We start from the raw sequence: 12,627 nt of genomic DNA, 5'->3' as shown, positions 1-12,627 counted from the left end.
AATTACTAAATGAATTTTTAAAAACAGGCCATTGGGTCTTTACCTTATAGCTTATATAAAGATCAATTCCCATTTGATTAATTCTCTAAACATAAAAAAAATAAAATAATGACCATATTAAAGATAACTTCAGGCAAATAGTTTTATGTTCTTGGAGTAGTAAAGATCTTTCTCAACAAGAAAAAAATACTATGAAAGCATAAGGAAAATACTGACCAGTTCAATTGCATAAAAGCTGGAAAACTTTGCATAGCTAAAGACACAATGCTCAAAGTTAAACAGACAAAACAGGCTGAGAGAAAGCAAAATACAAGGCCTTACAGAGGCGCCTGGGTGGCTCAGTTGTTAAGCGTTGGCCTGACTTTGGGCTCAGGTCATGGCCCCAGGGAACTGGGATGGAGCCCCACATTGGGCTCCCTGCTCGTTGGGGAGCCTGCTTCTCCTTCTCCCACTCCCCCTGTTTGTGTTCCCTCTCTCGCTGTGTCTCTATCTGTCAAATAAATAAATAAAATCTTTTTTTAAAAAATAAATAAATAAAAGGCCTTATAAATGTAGATGTAAAAATCCTCAAAATACGAGCAAACTAAATCCAGCAATATATGAAAAGGCTTATATACCATGACCAAGTGGAATTTACCCTAGGAATAAAAGATTGGTTTCACATATGAAAGTCATTCATTATAACTGCCATATTAAGAGAATAAAAATGAAAAACATATATTCAACTCATTAGACATAGAAAAGCATTTGACAAAATTCTACATATAGTCATGATTTTAGAAAAAACAAAATCTATTAACAAACTTGGAACAGAAGAAAATTTCCTCAACCTGACAAAAGGGCCTCTCCAAAAAATCTACAGCAAAATCATTCTTTATGATGAAAGACTGAATGCTTTTCCCTATGATGAGGAATAAGACAAAGATGCCTACATTCGCTTCTGTTCAACAGAGTACTAGAGGTTCTAGCCAGTTAAGTCGGGCAAACAAAATAAATCAAAGGCATCCAGATAGAAAAACAAGTAAAATTACCTTTATTGTAGCTGAAACATTCTTGTATACAGAAAATCCTAAGGAATACACTACAAGACCAATAAACAAAAAAAGTTCAGCAAAGTTGCAGGACACAAGATCAATATACAAAAATCAATTTATGTCTATACACTAGCAATGAACTATCCCAAAATAAAACTGCCCTAGGCAACCACTATTCTACTTTCTGTCTCTATGGATTTGCCTATTCTGGACATTTTATATAAGTGGAACTATACTATATGTGGTCTTTTGTGACTGACTTTTTTGACATGGCATTTTTTCAAGGTTCTTCCATCTTGTAGCACTAATCAGTTCTTCATTCCTTTTTATTGCTCAGTAATATTCCATTGCATGGATATAGCACATTTTGTTTAACAGTTCATGAGTTGATAGTCATTTGGGTTTTTTCCCCCCACATTTTGGCTATAATGAATGATGCTGTTATGAACATTCATGTACAAGTTTTTGTGTGAACCTACATTTTCAATTATTTTGTGTTGAATGTCCTAAGCAGACTCTCTGAGTGATGTGGTAACTTGATATTTAACTTTGTCAAGAACTGCCAAACTGTTTTCCAAAGTAGCTGCACCATTTTACATTTTTACCAGCAGTGTGTGAGGTTTCTGATTTCTCTACATCCTCACCAAAACCTGTTATTATCTTTTTTATTATGGCTATTTTCGTGGGTGTGACATGGCATCTCATTGTGGTTTTAATAACATTTCCTAATGGCTAATGGTGTTGAGCACCTTTTCATGTGCTTATTGGTCATTTGAATATCTTCTTTGAAGAAATGTCTCTTCAGATCCTTTGTCCATTTTTAGGTTGTCTTTTTTTTTTTTTTAAGATTTATTTATTTGTCAGAGAGAGAGACAGGTAGAGAGAGAGCACAAGCAGAGGGACCAGCAGGCAGAGGGAGAAGCAGGCTCCCCACTGAGTGAGGAGCCCAGTACGGGACTTGATCCCAGAACCCCAGGATCATGAGCTGAGCCGAAGCCAGACATTTAACCGACTGAGCCACCCGGGTGCCCCTATGTTGTCTTTTCTGCAGTTGTGAGTTCTTTATATATTTTATCAGATATGTAATCTGCTAACATTTTTCTCCCTTTCTGTGAATTGTCTTTTCACTCTCTTTTTTTTTTTCCTCCTGATAAAGAGCTTCATTTATCTGATGGTATAGTTAATTTTTTAAATATTTTTTAAAAAAAATTCAAATGTAATATTAACATACAGTGTTATGTTAGTTTTGGGTGTAACTTTTCACTTTCTTGATGGCATTCTCTGAAACACAAAAATTTTTAATTTTGATTAAATCCAATTGATCGATTTTTCTTCGGCAGCTTGTGCTTTGGTGCTGTATCTGAGAAGCCCTGACTTAATCCAAGGCCACAGAGATTTGTTCCTATGTTTTCTTCTAAGAGTTTTTGCTCTTTTATTTGGATCTATAACCCATTTTGAGTTAATTTTTGTACATGATGTGATGTAGGGGGTCTTTTTTTTCTTTTTTCTTTTTTTCTTTTTGCATGTGGATACCTGGCTGTCCAAGCACCTTTTGTTGAAAAGACTATTCTTTTCCCACAGAAGTGCCTTGGCACTCTTGTTGAAAAGAAACCTCTACTTTAAAAAATAGGATATTTTGTTTTAATAAAAAGTGGTAAGATAACAAATGGGTGTTCTTTGGCCTCTTGGTGACTTCTGACATTCAGTTGAATGGCTGTCACAAGTGTCATCAATATCTGCAGTGGTTTTCATTTAGAGAAACCACCAACCCTACAAGTCATCTAACTAAAAATGGGATTTTAAATGGGACTCTGTCTCAGCTTCAACCAGGGCTCCAAGGCAGTAGGTGCCTTTGTGCAAATTAGCAAAAAAGCAACCCCACTGGGTAGGTGAATTACGAGAAAGTGCCCCCTTCTGGCACCCTGTGTTGCTAAAGGAGCAAGGGCCGGAATTCAGCATTCACTCATCCCCTTAGTGTGACATCTTTATGTAGGATACAAACGGCATAGTCATTTGCAGTCGTCTTGGATTTCATCTACAGCAACTTTCCAAAGTGAGTTTCAAGGCCATCTAAGCAGGACTTACAAAAGAGTTGGCAGAAACTACTAACTCCACCCTAAAAAAGAGGTTGGAGAGACCAAGAGAAAAGATATCTTTGGAAAGAGTTGTGTTGAGACTCTATCTCCCTTAAAGATCAGGTGGGGCAGGAGATACTTCTTCTTCACCTCAAATGTGAGAAGGTCCTTTTGGGACCACCTAGGAAGCATCCCATTCCCTATGAGATGGGAACTGCAAGACTGACACAGCCTGAAAAAATATGTACTGGCACAAGCCTCCTTCAGCCACAGAGTAGAGAGGAGTCACTACAGTATAAGTGACATCAGATCAGTGTTGCATGGAGTAGATGAAGCCATGAATGAGCGAGTCAGGCCAGGGCTGTTCAAGGATCTGCCCGGAAGGAGCACCTAGAAAGGTGAGGAGACGAGCATAAAGAGGTACAAGTTTTTTGCTAGATACTCAAGAGCTAATGGAAGCATTAGAAAGGACCAGTTGGAAGAGATAGGTCTCTATTTTTCAAAGGCCCTTCCAAGTAAGAGATCCCCAAAGATTTGGGAGTCAAAGAAAATCCATAGATGTGTCCATGAGAGAAAAAGTCAGGCTTAACCACTCACCAGTTCTGAAGAGGACCAACACCAGCTCAGGAGGGTACCCATCAAGGAAACCTTTGCCTATTTCTCTACCCCTTGTTTTCTCCCTCACTCACATCCCAACCCTGGAGGGGTCAGAAGTCACAGTGAGTGGCAGGAAAGAAAAGGCAGAATAAAGAGAGAAGTCGTCGACTTCTCCCCTTTTCCTACTGGCGGCTCCACGTAGGAAAAGACACTTAACTTCAAATCAATGTTTTAAGTCTTAACTATTACACAGGACTAGGTGTTAATTACTAACATAAGTCTCACTTTTGGTTAAAAGTGTCCAAAAGACATCTTGTTAGCTAAGAATGTACATATAAATAGATATTTGTAATTGTTCCTTACGGTCGACCCTCCCCAAAGGCAAGGGGAAAACGAGTTTCAGGGGGTGGGTTTGAATAGGCAGTATGGGAGGAGGGAGAAGTAAAATGGTATTTGCGTGCCCTCTCTCAGTGCCACTTACTCAACGTATTCACTCCCACGCTATCAAAATCAATAAGCTACCACATGAAAAGTAGCCATGTCTCTTTAAATCAGATAATGTCGTTTCAAGAATCTCTGTAAAAAAATAACTTTGATTCAACTCGAACAATACTTTAAGTAGTTCCCTAAAGAAATAACTGTACTGTAATTTGGGCATTGATAGCTGTAACACGATTTAAACATGGCTTCACTTTTTTGTCTTAATACGATTCCACCCACTGCATCCTTCTGTGTGTTGTTTTGATGATCCTGTCACTTAGGGTTCTTTGAGCTCGCTTTTAAGGAGTCAACAATGAATGAATGGGGATCCATTTTCAAGAATTCTTCACATAGTTTGAAACGACCCTATATAATTCCATCATACCGGATTATAACATGAATAGGAACAAAAAAGCTAATCATGACATAGAGGCAACTTCATGTCAAATAATATCCACGAATGAGCCAATTTAGTAAACTCTGAATTTACTTAGCCTATTTGAACATCCATAAAAAGGACTTAGCAACAACAGTCTTTCCATATGCCAGGTGAAACCCTCAGAGGGAATAGGCCTCAGTTTAATAATGAAAGAGAAGGGAAAGGGCTGATAATTATTCTGTCTAAACAGTGTTTTGCGGCCTAACATTGATTGTGTCTTGAAATCTCCTCTGGGAATGGAGCAGGCAGCTTTTCCTTTGCTTTCACAAACCTCATGCAAATTATTTAAACATTTTTGCAATTATTTTCCTGAAACTGAGTTCTGGCCCAAAGCCTAGAAACACTGAAAAGTGACATCACATTGCACCCAGAGATTTGGGTTCCAAACAATTCTCTAAGGATCCTTACAATGAACTGTTTTGGAGGCCGATTTCCATATCACCATGTAAACATGGGAGTCTATTGGTACTTCTGCCTATAGAGAGTCTCCAGATAAGGACACCACAAGTAAGCAAATGTTTGGGCAATTTAATTCTAGTTATCTTGCGATAACTTGACGGTATGTGGTTTCTTTTAATGTCCTTTCTAAGTATCTGTGTGAAAAAATATTTCTGTTGGCACTTTCTTAAATCTTTGATGTGTCTATGACTCCCCTTTTAAATGTTAACCACAGAAAGAAGCCCGCTCCCCCTTTTCTCTATCCCAGACCTTATATCTGGTTATTCGTAAGGATAATTTTATAATTAATGCAGATGACTGGCCTAAAAATGATGACCCTCTTTTGTACTATTACTTCATGCTGAGGACAAAGAGGATACAGGAAAATTACTCCTTGGCCCAGGAAGTTTATTAAAATGCTAAATGAAGGTCTGGCGGCAGCTCAAAGAACTTTAAATAACCTTGTGGTGGAAAACCTCCAAAACCTCTTTTTACCGTCAGCTTAAACTAGGCTGGCTGTGACAAAGAGTAAGAAAATAAGTAGTTTCAAGAGTGCAAAAACACATCTATTTTTAAAAGGTAGGTTCATCCAATGATTGTGGGCAAATGTGACACAGCCTTCTGAGGAATGATGACGATAATTTATCGTACTGTGGTTTTGCAGGGTTCACAATCAGTCCTGGGCAGATTCCACATGTCAATCATGAACGAAGGAATGCAGAAGGAAGTGTAATTACGTCGTGGTCAATGCAGTGTTCTCTCTTGGTAGTCAGTGCAAAATATGCCACAAACACACTCCGTGAATAATGTTCTTGTGGCTGAAATTCCATGGAATGAAAACACGATGTTACATGAAGTAGAATGACAAATGCTACTCCAACTAATTCCACTCTAGTACCTGGGGCTCTAACTCCACATGTACTTTTGGTTCTGTGTTGCTGTGCTGGATCCTTCAAACATGCAACAAGTTGCAGACCATCTAAAGATAAGGGACTGCAGGGCAAACTCATTGAGCCATGGTATCTGCAAATCATTACTGGGGCATCTGAAAACTGTATTAGAATTCTCAAAAAACCCATAGGGATCAAAACACCACATACAAATTGAACGGGAAGAGAAGCTGACTTTTTAATGTGGTCCCACTGAGAACAAAAGAAGAAAGTCTCCACAGCCTCCAAAGAAACGACAATGATGGGGAGAAGGCAGGTTTTCCCCAGAGCCTTCACATGGAGTACTGTGCCCTTTCTTTCTAGTCTGACTTCAACCTCAACTAATGGAGCTTATCTCTCACGGCCTTGTTCTGAGACCATGAAGCTGTGCTTAATGGGAATCCCTGGGCTCCATCTGAAGTTGTTCTGTCAACCTCTTCCCTACAACCAAGCTCCCAGACCCAACATTAGTCAGGAACAACTTAAGGTAAGTGAGCCTGGAATTCAGTATCATGCTGCTGGATATCTGCACTAGTTCTGATACCCAGGCTTGTAAGACCTGGTCCTACCCTATTCACTGGTCTTGTAACTGGGCCCTGCTATGTTTCTTGTTCCCGTCTTGGTCACTTACCCATCATGAATTTTTCTAGAACTAAAACCCACCTTGTTTCTATTTTTCAGGCCAGGGCTGCTCCTGAATCTCAGGCCAAGGGCTAGAATTCCAATCCATGACTATCACCAGCTTGGGGATTCTTCCTTCACATCATGCCCCAAAGCTGGCAGCCTCCTGACTGGCCCACAACCAGGCCAGCTAATATAGAGTTCCTTTGCTCTTGGACTGAACTCCCTTCTAGCTCCTGCTGTGGGGCCTGTGCCCCCACTGCCTGCCCCAGCCTAGCAGGCAGAGGCAGCTTCCAAACCTGTCCTCTCTAGTCAGTCGTGCCTCATTCAGGTTAACTAGGCCATTTCAGGCAGTGCCCCAAGATATGAAGTCAGCTCAAGAGGCTGACTTCTCCCAGCTGAGTGCTAACTGAAGCTAGAAAAATAATTCAGATAGCTCTGTGCTAAGATTGATGCTTCTACCTTTGTAACCGCCAGGCTTTTTAAGCCGTTTTTGGACAGTTAATATCACATATGCTATTTATCGATCAAATCAAGACTGTTATTATAGAGTCACCGAAAACCCTAATTTTGGAAAATACTTCATGTTTTAGGAAAATAGTCATGATTTAATGCTTGAGAGAAAAGCAGGATACAGAGCTATATAAAGCTGTATGAGCTCATTGTGGCAGACATCAAGTGGGATTTTAGCGGCTCAGCATCTAAACTCCCATCCCAAGTTTGGGGAATTTCCCACCATGTGATTCTTGTGCCGTGAAGGCCTCCTACCTTTACAGAGGCAAGGGATTAAGAACCTTTTACGTCATCATCCCCTGACAGCTGGAGTAGACATATAACCTGGACTTGATCAAGGACCCAGACTGACCCAGACTTGGAATTGGGAGCCAATGAGCCACAGAAGCAAGGATGGCAAAAACTCATCCTATCAGTGAGACGACACAGTTTCTGGGGACAGTGGGACCAGCAACACCTCCATCAGTGTCTGGGCTGGCTGTGGCAGAAGTATTGGCTTCAGGGAAAGGTCTTTATCATGACAGTATGGGAGCTGCACCAGAATAATTCTGTGGTATTATCTGGTTTTCAACTCCCTTGGTCACTTCTACTCCTACTCTTTTCCAGGACTGGTCCCCCAGGTGTTCTCATGAATTTCTGAGCTACCAAATATCTTTTCAGTAAATTCCTTTCTAATTCAAGGAGTGGCCACTCTTTCTGTGGCTTGCAGGCTAAGAATCCTGATTAGTATGCCAATGTTATTTAAAATACAAAAGACAAGACGTACATCAAATGTTAATAATGGTTATCTTTAGGTGTATGTGATCACAGATAATTTTAATTTTCTTCTTTCATGTGCATTTTCTAAAAATTTTAGTAAAATGATATAACTTAATAGTCAGAAAATAAGTAAATTTTAAAATTTGAGCTTACTTTGGATCTCTGATGTCCTTAGTTGCTGGAAAGAAATTAACTTGATTACTCAGATGGACTCCATTTTGCTTCTTTCAAAATAAGGTTCCTGGTGACTTCAACCTTGGCCTGGGGGAAATCAGAGGTATCAGGGTAAGAGAAATGCCAATATATTTTATTAAGAAAAATTTCTGAGACCAGTTCTCATTTTTTGCTTGCTTGTTTTCGAATTCAACAGTCCTTAAACAATGGACTGTTTAAGGAACTTTAATATAATCCAAAGCAAAAAGGAATTTCTTTTTAGCATTAATGTTTACGAAAGTGTGGATAAGCACAGTATTGTCACTCTTATGATTCTTTGTTGGTTTCTCTTAAACAGACATCCCAACAGCTTTATGAATACTAAGAATAATAGTCTAGAAAACTAGGGTACTGGACCTATCAGTAATGCGTGCAGTTGGCCTAAGTGGCCTAAGTGGTTACCTCTGTGGGTAGCACAGAGGAAAATGTATAATAATGTCCTTCCTTAGAACAAAATCCTAGCTACCAAGAGAAAACTCAGACCACCATTGTTAGGAAGCAGTGATAGTCTCGTTTCTCTGTGAAAGGGCACAGAGAGATTTTCGGTATCCCAGACTTACACTAGGAGACTATATGCTTTTAACCCTGGGTAAAAGATCAGAATTACATGTAATAAGGGTCTCTTGCCCCTCCATCAACACTACTGAGAAACCTGTCAAGGGAACTCTGTGCATCTGAATGAGCTGTGATCACTGGGTTGCTGCAACCCTCAGAGTGTGGGAATCCCACTGATCATGCCAACCAAAGCAGCAAAGCATAGTGGAATGGAAGGGATAGAATTTAGTCCAGTAGACTTGGTGTTAGATCCCAGGCCAAATATCCATTAGTTGGTGCATGAGTTATTTGACCTCCGTGAGCCTCGGTTTCACCACAGAATGCAGATAAAAGAAAAGCCTCATGTTAAAGGAAATAATGTACATAAAACTCCCAGCACAGTTTCTGGCTTATAATGGATACTCAGTAAGTGTAAGTACTCTTCCATCCATGACCCTGCCCCCCTTATTTTTCTGGGAAAATCTCTATCTTTTACAAAGACTGCCCTCAGATGCAATTTTTGTAATAAGATAGTTATTTTCTTTAAATCTCTCAAATCTGGTAAAAGGCTATAGTTACCTTCTAATTATTCCCTGGGAGGAAATACCTTGCCAAACCATGAAAAGTTACTGATAAAGGGAAACATTTTCAATGTTTAGCCGAGCAAATAATCTATGTCAATATTGCATGTGACAAAATGATCATCATTTAACATGTAGGAATCCGTATGAAAATTCAGGAAAAAGGTATCAGAGCACACAAGGTTCAATAGTGCAACAAAAGAAGGATTGACATTTGCTTGGCAAGCATGCCAAGCTTCAGAAGATAATCAACATGTTCTTCTGTTTATTGAATAAGATAAATTGAGCACAATGCCTTCATAAATTGTTTAGGTGTGGCTAATTAGGTTGGACATTAAGATACAGCTTCCCATACTCTTTTAAACAGCATTTTGCTTGCCAACATATAAATGGGACTCCAGTCTCTGAGAAGGTGACACAAGAATAGAAGTGCACAAAAGAAGGAAAATCAAACTAGAAAAGGAGCTCTGTCAAAAAAAAAAATCAATAATTTTGCTACTGAGAAATTGCTTCCATCCTTATCCAAGAAGGGGTAGAAAGGTCAGGCCAAGCTAACTTGGGTGATAAATGAGTTTATAAAGTAGCTTATATCAAGGGACTAATTTAATTGGCTGCTTTAAGTGTGATAATATACCACACTTCCTACAGATTTTTTCATTTATTAAAATCTTAAAATTAAGCTGAGTGTAAGTAAGGCACACGATATCCACCTGAATGGTATAAGCAGCACCAACTGCTGGGGCATAAAAGCTTTCAATATTATTATTAACAATATCTATCTATCTTTTTAATGATATTTTTTTCTTCTTGACATTTTAGACAATTCCAAGTCATGCAAGGACAAAGAAAATATATTTTTGTTCTGTCCACATGGGATATTTGGAACCTCACTAAGTGCCCACTGTGGTTGCTCCCAAATTACAGTTTAAATAGAGACTTACATTAAGGAGTTTTGACTGTATATACTTACAAACCTAGATGTGCATTCTCAGGTTTAAAACTCAGTTTCCCTCATTTCTACCAGTTGTATGTTAACAATGTAATTCATATACCACTGGCTGTCACCTTCTATGTTAAGAGAAAGATAAGGTATTTGGGAGACAATGTCAATTTTAAACATCATTTGACACAAGTTCCCCACCTCTTTTATAAGAATAACCGGTAGATAGAACAGCTCTGGATTAGGAACACAATTAAAAACACTATAGAACAATGTAGTCTAGGCAATATTTGCCTCCTAGAATGTTAAGAGAAGGGATAAAAGCCAGTGGAAGGTTAAGTCCTCATGGAGTCCTTATGAAGAACTGTGTTGGTGCATGCAGTAAAGGATTCTGAGCTTAGAACCTGCAAATCTAACTTTTATAGGTAAGGGAAATAAAAATGAGAGGGAGAGAACCAATACAGTATTAGGTCATGTTTTCTGCTGATAGTTGATAGAGATGGTAATAGATATTGTACAAAACAACCATCAAAAAGTTTAAAAGGTTAGGGGTGTCTGAGTGGCGCAGTCAGTTAAGTGTCTGACTCTTGGTTTTGGCTCAGGTCGTGATGTCAGGGTTGTGAGACTGAGCCCGGAATTGGGCTCCGCACTCAGCGTGGAGTCTGCTTCGGATTCTCTCTCCCTCTATTTCTGCCCCTCCTGCTTGTGCTCTCTCTCTCTCTAAAATAAATAAATCTTAAAAAAAAAAAAAAAGGAAAAAGTTCAAATAAAGTTAGGAAATTCTGTATTAAGCAGGGTGAAGCAGGTTTTTCTCTCCTATTGTTTGTTTTTTTTTCCTAATTTCAAGAATCTTCCAGGCGTCTAATAAGTAAAGGTGCACTGAAATCTTCAAAAGGGTAGCAATAATGGTCAATAAGGGTAAAGGTCTCCTTGTGCAAGAGAAAGCTAGGTTTAATATTAAATGTAAATCATATTACATAATAAAACACATAGCCTGCTGAACGCTTCCCTGAATTTCCCAAGCTTTCTACGGTGAAATGTATTAAAACAAAAAACTCTCTCCTTTCCTCACCCTGATATTCAATCCAACACTAAGTCCTGTCAGCTCTACTTCCAAAGTATATCCTGAATCAACTACTGCTTACTAGTTCCCAAGACCAGGACCCTAGTCAAAGCCCCATCTCCTTTCTCCTGGACTGACGCAGCACCCCCTGAAGGGGTCACTGCCACCAGCCTTGCCAACCTTCAGTCCATCTGATTCCTCCACAGAGCAGCCAACAAGGGGAATCTTTCTGAAGCATAAATCAGATTACATTTTTCTCCTGCTTAAAACCCTCCAAAGACCTCTCCCTGAACCAGAATGAAATCCAAACTCTTGCCCTGGGGCGGCAAAGCCTTACTTGCTCTGGCACCTGTCCATCTGCTCTCACAGCCTGCCCTGCTCCCTTGCTCCTGTTCTATAGTCACATGGCCTCTCCCCGTCTCCACACAAACCAAGCCCACTCCACTCATGAGGCCTTTGCTCTTGAGGTGCCTTCTGTTAAGGATGCGTTTCTCTACATCCTCACCTGACTTCCTCATGGCCATAATTCAGATCTCAACTTACGTGTCACCTCCCCAGAAAGCTTTTCCCTGATAGTTCCGCCCATTTAATCCTCTTTTACATTTACTGCCGTCTGAAGTGATCCTATTTATCTTGGCAGGTTTATCATCTCTCTCTTTCCAAGAACATAATTTTGAGAACAAGGACCCTCACTCAACTATGCGTCCCTAATGCTGAGAATGAAGCATAGTACATAGTAGATGCTCAATACGTCTTTGAAAGGGAAAATTCAGAGAAAAAGACAGGGCTAAAAATCTGATGCTGTGCATAGACTAGCCAGCTGTTCATCATTCTCATTTTATAGAAAGGGAAATGAAGATAAAGAGAGGTTAAGCCACTTGTCTCATGGCTCACTGTGAGTTCCTGTGTATCATACCAATAATGACTGGGGAGAAGATAACTACTTCCAAAGTTTTACTTCCTAATCCCCCAAAACCTTAGCAAAGCAAACTCCCCAACTTCCAACCACTACTACCACAACAAAGCCTGCAGTTGCACTCTTTCTTTTTATTGCAAAATATATTTATATTTCATTTATCAGGCTCTTGACTCTTCTAAACAAGTGAATTTTTCAGGTAAGTAAAGCTTACCTGTTAAATGTCAAAGTCTCACGTATTTACATCATGTTTGGCAAGGTGTTTCTAAAGGTACTGTATATTTCTCAGTCTTCTTAGAGTATATTTAGCAAGATTTAATGTTTCCTGAAGAACATATGGTAATTTTTAGAAACATAAGTAATTATTCTGAACAGCAAAAAAATTTCTAGTCATCATAACAAAATTGGCTACATAATGTGCAGAGCCCAGTGCAAAATAAAAATGCAGAACCTCTTGTTCAAGACTTAATAAGAATTTTAAGGTGATGGCAGCAG

General features: G+C 39.3%; 1 protein-coding gene across 1 annotated transcript in view; it reads right to left on the bottom strand.

The window, feature by feature from the left end:
* Positions 1 to 8,116, bottom strand: part of ATG10 (autophagy related 10) — a 267,080-nt gene extending 258,964 nt beyond the window's left edge. The window contains exons 1-2 of the mRNA XM_035014773.1: positions 8,039 to 8,116; positions 5,715 to 5,881 (exon numbers count right to left, since the gene is read on the bottom strand). The gene's annotated coding sequence lies outside the window, so the exon portion shown is untranslated. The remainder of the gene's footprint in view (positions 1 to 5,714; positions 5,882 to 8,038) is intronic.
* Positions 8,117 to 12,627: the final 4,511 nt, after the last annotated feature.

Source organism: Mirounga leonina, unplaced genomic scaffold (genome assembly GCF_011800145.1).
Source record: "Mirounga leonina isolate KUSES-001 unplaced genomic scaffold, KU_Mleo_1.0 Mir_168, whole genome shotgun sequence".
NCBI lineage: Eukaryota > Metazoa > Chordata > Mammalia > Carnivora > Phocidae > Mirounga > Mirounga leonina.
The sequence above is the reverse complement of the archived record's forward strand: the minus strand, read 5'-3'. Positions and strand labels throughout refer to the sequence as shown.